We start from the raw sequence: 14,648 nt of genomic DNA on the forward strand, positions 1-14,648 counted from the left end.
TTCCTTTAGCAAAACATACTGTTTTTGCCGATTACTGAAAGGTAGTGGTACGGCATTCACAAACCAGAAGGGGTCCGCAAGAGATCCCTTCCACTTTGAGAAAATTGAAAACAATATGTTTAAAGAGTAGGCAGTGGTCTCATGAACCTCTGCCTACTTAAAAAAAATATTAGTTACCCTTTTAAAAAAAAATGCATCCTGTTTTCCTTTAAGAATAACTGATTGCATTTCGAACACAAAATTGCTTTATTAAAGGCAGTCACAGACGTGGTGGTCTGATGACGTTGACATGCCATCATTCTTGTGATGGCTGCGATTCCCAGTGGGCCACAATTTGTGACCTACTTAATTAATATTCAAGAGGTTTGTCGAATTGCGACCCACTATGAATCCAGTTTTTGTGAACTGACCTCTTAGTTCATAGGTCGGGTTGCAAATAAAGAATGGTTTTGGCAAATGTCGGAGAGTAATTTGCAACAACTTATAAAAAAAAATTAGGTCGAGCCTAGCGGCAGCGCGCATGCACTGCTCACTCTGCGAGCCTGCTGTAGTAGAGTATGGGGGAGAAGCTGCACTCATTCTCCTCCCATATTTTTCATTGGCTTGTGTTATTGTCTTGTGTAAATGTTGCCTTCGGATTCGTTAATAGGCTTGTTAGTCCCTCCTTAGTACAGCCTTGTCTTCATTTGTACCCTCCCATCGTGACTGGCCCTTTTACTTTGGTTGTTACACTGGACCTGTTATTTAGTCTGTAAGCACTATTTACTTTATTGAGTTTCTCTTATTGCAGGCCTGACATGCGCTGCTCCAGCTGAAACGCTTGTGTTTTTTAAAGCAGCACGGTCGCCCCCAACACAGGCTTCTGCTTTCAATCACTTTAACTCACCATTATCTTGTGTCTGTTTCAAACCCCCCACCTCCCAGGTAAAATGGATTTAGAAATGATTAGCAAAAGTCATGGGAATTCCAGGTAGTACATAATCATGTGCTAACGGGCTGAAGCTGACAACAGCACATCTGAGTTACATGTCATCTGTACTAAAGCCACCTGATGGATTGTTTTCAAAAGCCTGTTTTATTAACAACACCACCACCACCAAAACCACCACCAATTCCACCACCATCACCACCGCCAATAACACCTCCGCCACCAATACCACCACCACCACCAACACCACCACCATCAACACCACCAGTACCACCACCAATGCCACCACCACCAATACCACCATCACCAATACCACCACTAATACCACTACCACCAATACCACCACCACCAATACCGCCACCACCAATGCCACCACCAACATCACCACCATCAACACCACCAATAACACTACCACCATCAATACCACCACCAATACCACCACCTCCACCGCCACCACTTTCACCAATAACACACCACCACAAATACCACCACAAATACCACCAACACCAATACCAATACCCCACCACCAATACTATCAACATCACTAATACCACCACCACCAATACCAACCCAACAATACCACCAACACCACCACTAATATCAATAACACCGCCAATGCTAATACTACCACCAATACCACCACCAATGCTAATATCATCACCAATATCACCACCACCAGTACCACAAAATACCACCACCAATACCATCATCACCAATACCACTACCACCACCACCAATACCACCACCACCACCACAAAAACCGCCATCTATACAACCAACATCAATACCACCACCACCAATACCAATACCACCACCACCAATACCACCACTAATACAAGCACCACCACCAATACCACCACCACCATTATCACCACCGCCAATATCACCAATAATACCACCACTAATGCCACCACCAATACCACCACCACCAATACTAAAACTCAATCAAGACAAAACTGAGATCCTTCTCATCTTCAACAAAGAAGAGAACCCTCAAATTGCAGAATGGCTTAAAGCGATGGATGCTCTTAATGGTAATCTTACTCTGGCAAACTCCGTAAAATCACTAGGAATCACCCTAGACCCTAAACTCGACATGGCCAATCACATTAAAAACTCCGCAAAGAGTGCCTTCCTCAATCTGAAGCTACTCAACAAAATTAAACCATTCATCTCTACCAAAGATCTCAAACAAGCCACACAATCACTGGTGCTATCCAGACTCGACTATGGGAACGCAACCCTCACCGGTACAACAAAATCCCACCTAGCTCCCCTAAAAACAATCCTCAACGCAGCAGCCAGAACGGTCACTGGAATCAGGAAATACGATCACATTTCACCAGCACTAAGAGAACTAAAATGGCTCCCAGTCGAACAGAATGCTAATTTCAGAACTGCCTGCCTCACGCACAAAGCCCTACACACAGGAAAACCAGAATATCTGGCTGCCAAACTCAAGAGGGCTGGTCAGACAAGCAACCTCAGGCACTCCAACACCCTACTTCTCATCCCTATGAAAACCAACAAACAAAAAAACGCTGCAAGGTCCTTCGTCGGAAATGCGCCAAAAATCTGGAACTCCATCCCGGCAGATATCAGAACTATTTCGTCCTTCACAAAATAAAAAAAAAACTAAAAGTCCTCTTCCTCAACCGCTCCCTCCCAAATGGATAACCGCCGCCTTAACGCAAACCCCTACTCCATTGCTCTCTGACTCTGTATCACAAAGACCACTTAAGTTCAACCAAAGACGATGTGCAATCTACAAGGTTACCTCAGTACTCACCACTACCTCAATACTGCACAACACACTTGGACTTCTGAACCATGATGTATAACAATGCTCTATTATATAACTCTTGCGAAAAACTGTTGTAAAGTGCTCCAATACCCCCAGGTCCGGCCAGCGCTATATAAAACTCCTTAAATAAATAAATAAATACCACCACCACCAATACCCCCACCACCACCAATACCACCACCACCACCAACACTGCCACCACCACCATCAATACCACCACCTTCACCACTACCAATATCACCACCAATACCACCACCACCAATACACCACTACCAATACTGCCACCACCAATTCCACCAATACCACCATCAATATCACCACCACCAATACCACCATCACCAATACCACAACCAATCTCAACACCACCACCACCACCAATACCAACACCACCAATCCAATACCACTACCACCAATACCACCACCAAAACCACCAAAACCACCACCACCAATACCACCACCACTAATACCAATACCACCACCACCAATACCACCACCACCACCGCCAATACCACCATCAATATCACCACCAACCCTAATACCACCAATAATACCACTACTAATGCCACCAATACCACCACTACCACCAATATCACCACCACCAATACCACCACCACCAATACCACCACCATCAATACCACCACCACCAATACCACCACCACCACCAATACCACCACCAATACCACCTCCACCACCAATACGACCACCGCCACTAATACCCCATCACCAATACCACCACCACCACCACTACCAATACCACCACCAATACCAATACCGCCAATACCACCACCACCAATACCAGTACCACCACCACCACCAATACCACCACTACCAGTACCACCACCAATACCAGTATCACCACCATCAATACCAGTACCACCACCACCAATACCAACAACAATACCACCACCACCACCACCAATACCACCTCCACCAATACCAATACCGCCACCACCAATACCGCCACCTTTACCAATACCACCACCACCAATACCACCAATGCCTCCCCACCACCACCTCTAATACCACCAATACCAGCACTGCCAATCCCCCCACCACCAATACTACCAAAACCAATACCACCAATACCAATACCACCACCGACAATGGCAATACCACCAAAACCAATACCACCACCACCACCAATACCACCACCACCAATGCCAATACCACCACCACCAATACCAATACCACCTCCTCAGTGCCTCTCGCTCACTAGTATAACAGTGGCACTGTACGACGCCGGAACTGCAGCCGAGACCAACCCTCCCTCCCTCCATGCCTGCCATAAAGCACAGTCCACCCTGCACCAGGAGGTGAAGCCAGGGCAAAACTACAGATTTTTTTTTTATTAGGCCAAAGATAGCAATGATATCATGCAATGCCACACTGCACACTCAAATCACAGTGCGGGCAGGAACTAGCCCCCACTATCCGCTCTTCTTCCTGAGCCGCAACAGGGCTTTCACAGAGCAAAAGGTTTTGGAGCACTTTGTTAGTGTTTATAGCTCGGATTATATGTAACTCCCACTTCACACTTTGTGTCTCTGTACCTTAGAACACTTACACATCTTCTTCACAGCACGATTTATCACTACTTTGAAGACGTCGCAGGCCGGTCTCTTCCTTTGATATTTACAGTCTGACAAGCGTTCAAGAAGGCCCTTTATTACAATGCTATAGGTCTCGCATGTGCAAGAGTTTAAGCTATTAGTATTGTAAATGACAATGCCTTTTATTTAAGTTTTAAAACCCAAAAAATAAATAAAAGGCATTGTCATTTACAATGGCAATAGCTCAAACTCGTGTGAATGCGAGACCTATTGAATTGCAAATGCTGATTATACATCTGGCACTTAGTTTTTGATGCGAGTGCATTGAAACCTGTAAATAAATAAATAGATAAACAAACAAATAAACCAGTTTTCACCAGGAAAGTGGATTGTGTCTGAAATGTAGAAAATATGCTATTATACCAAGGCCACAAATATCTTTCTTGGCTAGTCCATAATGACATCTTTTCGTAGGGCCCACTTTTTGATCCACATATTTGTGGTTGAATTTTTGTGCAATAATAAATTCAACTCCGGCATTCATCCTTTCACAGTTCTGGTGGCCACCTGTAGCTTTTACTTTTACTGAACAACAACACTTGGAAATGTTGGTGCTCAAGCAACCTTGTCATTCCACAGTTTAAAAAAACATGCCATCTGCAAATATATTATGCATGGTATTGGCATGTTCGCGTTATTGGGTTAAATAAACATTGTACATTCGAAATCTTCTTTGAAACTCCTCAGCTTTTAATTGGTTCTTAACCGCAATTAAAGTATTGTATCCCTGAACTGTGCAAACATGCGTTCATAAAATATTGCATAATATTATCGTCTTTGATGTCATGTGTTCAGAAGGATCTGAGAACAGTAATTAATCGCAGACCCTTAAGGCAACATTTTCAATTTCGCAAAAAATTACATTGACTTTCTAATGTGTTGGGCCTAATATAAAAGCGGTCATTTCTCTAGGCAAAGAACAATTTTAAGTTTAGAAGAACCCAGAATCCACTGATATTCATATATTAGAATATTTCTAATAAATGGTGCTACCTTGTGCTGATTGGCAATTCAGGTGGCTATTACCATTATTTTATTTACTTCACTTTCTCAACATTGGACACAGTGCTTTGCTTTTCTTTCACCAACACAAAGGAAACATTCATGCAGATGTGGGGAGCTGATTTCCTTTGTCATCACACTCTTATTGATCAGTAGTTATGTGTGGAATTTTTATTTATTGTTATGCACCACAGTGATATGTGTTGGTACACTGTTATTATAGTTCTCTGTTATTATGCTTGAAATATTCCTGCGAAACTCTTGAAGCAAAAATAAAATGCGCATAATGTTTATTTCGACTCTGTTATTGTGGTAGTCTAATTGTTATATCTGAAAATGCCTATGAGGCATTTTAAGGATATAATCAACTTGCCAATAATTTATGAAGGAGGAAATATATACTCTTAGATAGCAAGGCCATGTAATGAACAGGTTGAAAAATGCTTGAATGCTTGTAACGTCAAGGACTGCCAGAGCATAATTGCACAGGCGCATTATAATTCTAAAAATGCATCCACCTGCACAAAGACGGCGCACTCACTCTCTCTGAATGCCAATTCTGTACAAAGCCAGCCCACAATCTTGGACTGTTGTCTCCAGGTGCAGCACTAAAGCTGTCTTTTGCTGGACATCTTCTATTTTCTGGACCACTGTCAAATTCAGACCATCTACAGGTTGGGGAATAAAAATTATTGGGCTGCATGTGAAAATGATGCGGTCGGTGAATTCCCTGTTACAGAAAATGTACTAGAATTAAGCCTGGGCAAAGTTTGTGCTACTTCGTACTACGCGGATTGCACGTAGCACAGTGCAAACACGCGTTGCGTAGCATAGTGCAGCGGTCATTTTTTGCTTGCTCGCGGTCCTCAACGTCAAGTTGGCGACCGCGAGCAAGCAAAATGACCTCCCGGTGAGACTTTTTCCTTGTTCGCGATCAGCAACATCAAGTTGCCGAACGCGAGCGTGGAAAATAAACCTCCCGGCGATATTCTCAACGCAGGGAGGTCAGGTTTCTCATTGCAAGTGGTCGCGTATGCTCGCGACCGCTCGCGATGAGAAACTACCAGTCCGCGTTGAGAAAGCTGTCACTCGAGTAAAAATCTACTTGAGCGGCAGAAAACTACAGCTTGCACTGTGCAAGATGCAGTTTTCAATGATTGCACAGTGCTGGATGCTTGTCCACACTGTGCAATCATTGAAAACGGCATCTTGCACAGTGCGAACAGAATACTATGCAGTTCGCGAAGTGCTACGCATAGCTCGTGTAGTGCGAAGTGTACTTTGCGTAGCTACGCGTAGCGCTACTTCGCGAACTAGGCCCAGGGTTAAGTCTAGAATACATGTGTGGGAGTGTGGCAAAAGTAATTTGCATACATTCATGACCATGCACATTAGCTTCACCCACCACTGCCAGGTGACAAGTCTACCTGCAGCTTTGGATTTATAGCTATCCCTTCATTTAATGCCCAGATTTGTGGGGGCACTACTACTGGGATTGCCATGCACTACCTATATAACAGGGGCCTTAATGTTAAGAGCGAAGTCATCTGAGTGAGTAAAAAGATGTTGCTACATTTTCCTTTCTAGCCTTTCCACCATGTAAGAAAATTAAAAATCGTCTACGTCTCAGACTTCTTGTGTCTCAGGAAGCACACCATAGCACTAAGGGCATGTATTAATGCTGACTAAATCAGCCCATATCAAGAAGACAAAAATGCTGTTGGTTTCACTAAAATTACATTTAAAAACTGGGCTTGCTACATACATCTGTAACCAAAACTCTGTTAATGACAACAAGTCAGTCAGAAATGAAATGAAGCAGTAAAACATCACTCATGCATATCAGGAAATCTAGGCATATGGTTCCAATTGCAACACTGACATCTGAAGAAAGGTCTTTTGTTCATTATGTGCAAGTAGACGGGGATGATAGACTGGCGTGGAGCAGTAGCCATTTACCTGGGGACAATTAAAAAAACTCCCTGTACGAAAGTTGAAAATGTGTGCTTGTTGAATCACTCCAATATTTGAAATGTCCAACTTTTAGGAAATAGTGAGCCTAGTTCAAAAAACATTTTAATTCTTGCTAGAGCTGTTACCAATGCCACATGATACATTAAACATACTATAGGCAAGAGGGTTTTTGGGTTGACTCCATTCAGCCACTTGCTAATTTAGAGGCGTCTCCATTAAAATTTGACTCAATGGGGTGTTTTATGCCATTTTGTGGCTGTTTTCTGAAGCTAGTTTAAAAAATATTCCTCCAATGCGTGTCTTGCCCACTTTCCATAGAGCAGAGACCATCTTTAACGGATCGGTTGTGAGCCGGACCCACTCTCCATGGTACAATGGGCCATCATTGTCAGCTCCAGTGGGATCCATGCCTCCCGTTCTTGGAGTAAAAGACCATCGATCAAAATATTCCATAAAGCTTACCACACTACATGGAGCAGCAGCTGATCAATGACAGCTCCAAGCAGGAAACTGAACTCTTGTTTTCTGTTGATGTCACTCAGAACTTCCTGGAGAACAACATCTCCATTATTCACTATTACTCGTCTATAATTATATATACTTTTTGAGTGAATGAGCAAAATATTGTTCTTGGTGCAAAAATATTGTGGCAAAAATATAATCGTCAAAAATATTGAGGGCCAGAATATAGAAGGTAAGAATATTGTGTTTATATGTATATAACTTAATTTTTAAAATAATGTTGTAAGTAATATTGTTTACTTTACTATCGTTGTATTAAATAAAATGTTTAATTAGTTTATTAAATATTATTAATTATATTTTTGGGGGGCATTTGTGTTATTATTTTATTCATTTCTTAGTATAAGTTGTAGGGTTTATAGTGTAATTTAAATGCCTTTACATTTTATTAGCAATTTATAATTTAGTAGTGGTTTGAAGTCGACTATGGAAATTATTTTTGGTTATATTAAATTAGTGTTTTATGTTATTTCAATATTTAATTAATAATTAATTCAACTATTTATTGTATTAATTATGTTAATTATTTACGTGCATTTTGTGATTTGTAACATACAATGTAATTTTTATACAGCTTAGTTTATAATTAATAATTTAGTAGATGGGTTCGTAGGGAAAGAGGATGAAAATATATTGAAATTATGTTTTACAGTTTCATAAAAATGTTTTATGTCATCTAAATATTAAATGGGTAATTAAGTATGTAAATTACTTTATTGATTATTTGTAATTTTAATTATTTTTCGTGTTTAACAGATTTTCAAATTAATTTTACATGTTTTTTTCCTTTTAATTTCATTTGTTTGATTTAATCACCATTTGTTATACATATTGTATTTATAGTGTAGTTATTTATTATTGTTAGCAATTTTGGGAAAGTAGGGAGGTATGTCCATTTATTTAAAATGTATTTATTTTATTTAATATTTGTTACATTATTTTTGTATTGCTGTTTATTTTTGGCTATTAGATGTAATGTTATTTTTATTTTAGATATGTACATTTATATTGTTAAGCATCTAAATTGTTTCTTAAAAATGATTAGGATTTTGGGAGGGTATATCTAACTCTTCCAAAGTCCAACACTTTTCCAGCTGTTGACTACATTGGCGTGGGAATAGTAAATCTAAGCCTTCCAGAGTCCAACATTTTCAATGCTATTGCTTATGTTATAGTGGGAATAGTACATCTAACCCCAACAAAAAATGAATACTTTCACTACTTTTGCTTAAGTTGGAGTTACAATAGTCAATTTGACTTTTTTGAAGCCCAACACTTTTGCTTGTGTTGTTTATTTTAGATTGTTGGTATTTTTTAAATGGTGTTCTTTTTTTCTCTAACATTTTATATAAAAATGATGTTGCTGTTTTATTTCCATTATTTGGTTTTTCTATTCATTTTGTTTTAAATCTAGCATTATATATGTTTCTGTCAATATATGTTTGTTGATTTTTACTGCTAATATTTTTTATGTCATTTTAAAATTGTTTTATAGTTTTTAAGTATATATGTATTTTTATTTAAGCTATAAATTTAATTCACATCATTAATTAAAGAATTTTTTTGTATTCATTATTATCTTGTAAATTAGGTATCATGAATGGTTTTCATATGTGTGAGTGTGTGTGTTTATTAGTTTTTACTTTTAATTTATTGTTAGCACCCTCCAACATTTTGTAAACGCACTGCAAGGGCCAGCATGGTATTTCCAAAGTATGTCCTTTACTAATGTTCAGTTCGAAAATATATTATCAAACTTTTACTTCAAATCTTCTTTTCATACAGCAAATGCTTAATGTTTTTGTAAATGTTATTTTTATTTTCCAAAACCACAATAATAAAAAGAAATAAAGCATAATTGCTGAAATACTGGCATTTCATCATAAAATCACTAAGGTGTTCAGTTGGTCTGGCATACCTAGTAAATCATTTTTATGAGCTTGGCATTAGCAGTACAGCTTGCAAACTTTGTTTCAACTTCTGATGATCTGCAAATGTTTGGGGCCTTCTTATGACTTTGGCAGCCCTCCTACAGGACCACCATCACCGTGCCCACAGGAGGACCACCAAAGCGGTGTTGCACCCGCCCATTGGATTCCAAGTTGAATCCAGGGTGGACGGGTGGTGCAGTGGCGGTCTTACAGCGGTGGTATGTTAGGTTCATAGGAGAGCCTAACATGCAGGCTGCCGCTGTGAGACAGCTGACTGCACATTCCTGCATGGTGTGGCTTGCACCATGTCATGAATGCCACACTGTGCAGGAACAAATGTGCAACGGGAGGCACAAAATGTGCCCCCCGAACGGACCCCCATGTGCTGATGCGGTCTAGGGCCCTGTCAGGGCCCCTTTAGCAGCATCTCCACAACCCTTTTTATGGGGACTCCCCTCCATGAAAGGGCAGTGGAGAAACAAGTTGCAATATTCTCAGCAGTGCCTGCATCAGCACTACCAGCATATTACTTCCCTTGTCTGCACCATCACCACAGGATCCTGGATCCCTGCTGAGGCGGAAGTCTTGTAGTGGTCCGACAGCCACACTCGAAATACTACAGGCGGACCCGCAGTGGTGGAGGTGTTCGGACTACCACCGCAAGTACGGCAGTCCTCAGGACTGCCATACTCGTAATTAGGCCCTTAATGTTAACACCCAGCAAACAGGTTATATATGAAAATACCAGACAGGACCCAAATATGGGAGCAAACCACTCAAAAGAAATTGTGTACTGCTGTTTCAGTAAATACTACCCTCTTTAACAAAGATTTCAGCTGCTAAAATTGTTTTATCCTCAGAGCATTGACTCTATCAAAACTCATACTTTCAGTACCCAACCACAGACGATTCATTGAAATTCACAGAGCAAGGTTCATAAATATTGGTATTCTATCTATACACTCATAGCTGCTCCATTACGAAGAATAAATAAATTTTGCTTGAGCTTGCTGCAGTTTCCCTTATCCCTGACCTGCACCTTAGATTGGTGACGAGCTGTCTGAGGCCAAGAAAATGCTCCTTCAGAAACATTAACTCCAGACAAGGAGGCTACCTGAAGATGCAGTGTGGAAGATGAATTTTTGAAGAAGGTCTTGAAAATAATGCAGGAAGGAGAGGTCAATGCCACATCAAACATGTACTGTGCTGATGAATATCAGTGAAAAACTCCTAGACATGGTAGTTGGGCAGAGCCGTGGCATTCTAGTGGTTGTAGAAATAGAAAAAGTAATGGATGACTGTGATATAGGCCTCACAAAAAAAGAGAGGCCTGAAATGAATCATAAGAAACAAAGCACACAGGTATGAGCCTCATAGGTCTAGGAATGTACATAAAGGGTACAACAAAAACAGGTGCACATAGTCAGTTCAGCCACAAAACCTCATGGTCTTAGGAAGCAGAGTGTTCCCTGGAAGTAATGCAAGCCGTGACATCTCTAGCTTGCAGGAACAATTTTTGAAGGTCTCAATAATTACAGGATTAATAACGGTAATGCTTGCAGTTCAGCCCAGGTAGGCTGCATGGCAACTGCCATTTTGGGTACAGTTTTCAAGAACTGTGTGCATAGAACAGGTTGTACAGAACTCTGTCCCTGGTGAGCACCGTCAGGCCATTTTGTCTGTACTACAAGCCTTTGAATTAACACACAGTCTATACAGTCATCTTCTGTGTTTTTCAATACACAAGTGACCCTACAACAATCTATCAGAAGGGATGGTATGTGACCTTTAGTAATTATTCCCTAAAATCCAGGACAACATTTCTAATGCACGATGGAGAACTCTTCAATTTCATGCTCTAGGAATCAAGGATAGTTTTTGACCTTATAGAGACGGTTTTGCTGAGACAAGGGAGCAATAACTGAAACTGTGCAAATATTGTGAAAACATTTCACCATTTAACCAGGAATTTTTATGAAAATGTGTACCTTCTCACTAGCTATCAGCACATTCATGAATATGCAGACGGTTACTGATGAATTGTTTAATAGAAGAACGATTGGTAGATAAGTAATATATTTCTTCTTAATGCTCTTTTGTTTAGTTTATTGGAGGGATAAAATCTAATATTATTCACTAGGGTGCTACATTCAGTTTGATATCACAACATTCTGCTATTTGAGAGGTAGGTGATCCTATGCGTATAGGGTGGGAATGCAGTTGCTTTTTTTTACCTTTATATTTAGTCCGAAGAGCGTGATGTTTGCTTTACCCATTTCTTCCATCTTACACTTTTGTGTTTTTTACATGTCAGTCTTCTGTCCAGTTATAATGTGGGGATGTGTTATGTTGAAATGACGAATAACCATCAAGTGATAATGTATTGGTTGAATATTATTGTGGATGGCCAGCTATTCAAAAGATAATGTTTGCCACTGAAGGAGGTCATGATTGATGTGCTACACTATCAGAGCACATGCATCACAAAGGTTCTAGTGCATCACTGGGTGCTATGTGGCTTAAACTAGGGCCCTCAGTTTTCCATAGTTAGCCAGGCAGAATTGTTTATGCTCTAAAGGGAAAATTAGCGAGTTAAAATTGCAACCAAATCTGCATTGTCTGGATTTGAAGTTCATACGATGCTCCATCATTTGTAGCAAAGTCTTGCAGGGGAAGATGACCACACTACTCAAATTGATCTTGCAAGACATTTCCGATAAGACTGCTGAGCAACCCATTAGCTTCCATGAGTTGATGGCTCCATAATATCAGGCTCGAGGAGTAAGAGGACATCTTTTTATTTCATAGGCAAATGGTTAGGAAAACTGTGTCATGCTTGTGAAGACCATCGGGTAACTTTCTTATTGACTAGATACAGCTTGTTTCTACCTCATGCATGTGTGAATATTTATCTTGATATGTTAGACTATGGGGCCAACTACATGATGTATGTTACAATGTGGTCAAAATTACCAGAAACAGAATCATTGATCCTGGCTTGTAATTCCTTTGTTGTGCAGTGCAATTATGAGTTAAAGTACCTGGAATGTGGTCTGAGGATTACCGGGGAGTCGTACAGAAAGTGCACCCAGAGGCGCAACGGGCCTGTCCTCCCACTCTCTGTGCCCTTGGAGAACTTTGGAATTACGGAAGGGTCAGCAAACACTTGTGTGGCACATGCTGTACTACAGATAACACCTGTACACATGAAGTGGCAGCACTATGTTCGTGAGGCGTTCCCTCATTTGCATGGGAGTGTGGCCTCATACAAGTGAGGGAAGTACTTTGCCTTTGTGCCTGTGCTGTATTATGGATGCAGTGTAATGAAAACAGGGGCAACTGTATTTTTACCCACAAGAAGCAGGGTGTTAATATATATATATATAGGCTGTTAGATCTGGGGGTCTCTAGTTGGCAGAGGTGTACACCTTAGACCAAATAGGGACCCTTGCTTCTAGTCAGGGTACAGGGACACACACGGTAGATAACCCCTGCTCACCCTCTAGGTAGCTTGGCTCGAGCAGACAGGCTTATCCCCAAGGCAATGTGTAAGGTATTTGCACGTAGACACCACAATGATCCCCCCTCCGCACACCACAAACTTAGACCACACAGGTGAGTTATATCAAAAATAATATATCTTTATCTAGCTTCCGCAGTTGAAATCAAGCATCACAGGTTTACACAATATTCGCTTTCTTGGTTGGTCGGGATCGTCAGACGATAGTCTCTAGTCTCTTGAGTGATTCGATACTCACTGAGACGTTGCTCCGGCGGTGTCACTGCGCTCGTTGTACAAGCGCTCCTCGGGCTGTTCGGTGCAAGGATTCCACAACTCCCTCGACGAGCCCCCAGTGACGATGTCGACGTCACCGGAGTCAGCCACTCACAGCGCGGCTTCGTAGAGCAGGGAAATACGACTCTCGATCTGCTTCAGGCCTCCGGGTCGCGGCAAAGCACGTGCCGATGAGCACGTCGATCTTCTTGATGCGGCAACCGGTGTCGGGCCCGGCTCGGTGCGGTACTCTCCAGCAAGACAGAGAGCAGCCAGCCCACCTCACAGGCAGATGTTGAGAAGCTTGGTAGAACAGTCCACGGTCCCTGCGGCACACAGCAGCGCAGGTGGGACACAGCAGAGTCTTGAGTTCTTGGCAACCTTTATATCCCTGGATTGCGAAACAGGAGGCCAGCTCTTCTCAGGCCCTTGGAGATTCAGTTGAAGACACAGCACACAGCAAAGTCTTGTTTTGTCAAGTGGATAGGGTCAGCACACAGCAGGACCCCTTCTTCTCCTTAGCTTCAGTTGTAAGCCAGAACAGGTCAGCCTTTAGAGCACACAGCACGGCAATCTTCCTTTAGTTCTTCAGCGGTCCGTCTTTCAGCAGAGGTTCCTCTCGATGGTCGAATCTAAAAATCTGTTGTCAGGGGTCTTGTACTTATACCCCTAGAAGTCTTTGTGCAAGTGGGTCCTGAGCCCGGTCTGATCCAGTTCTGGGTGTTGCTGGAGCACTTTGTTTTCCTGGCTTCTACATTCTTTTCAGAGCGAGGGGCAAGGTCGTCAGCCGCCCAGCAGGAGGTGGAGCCAGCAGAGTGGCAGGCAGGCACAGCCCTATTCACTCCCAGGTGCTATCTCCTCCCTCCACTCTCCTTGCGATTGTCGCCATTCAGCAGAGGGCTGACTCAGCCAACCTCCCGGGGGATCCCCAGCGCCTGTCACTCTCAAACCAGACAGTCAATCCACAAGCGCGCCCAGGCACACAGAAGGGTCAGACAAGAGAACAGCTACTCTCTAAAAAGTACTGTTCTCCAACTCAGGATTTAAAAACAATCTCTCCTAAAAGATGTGTTATTAAATGCTGAGCTCAGGGATATCAAAC

Source organism: Triturus cristatus, chromosome 10 (genome assembly GCF_964204655.1).
Source record: "Triturus cristatus chromosome 10, aTriCri1.1, whole genome shotgun sequence".
In the NCBI taxonomy this organism is placed as follows: Eukaryota; Metazoa; Chordata; class Amphibia; order Caudata; family Salamandridae; genus Triturus; species Triturus cristatus.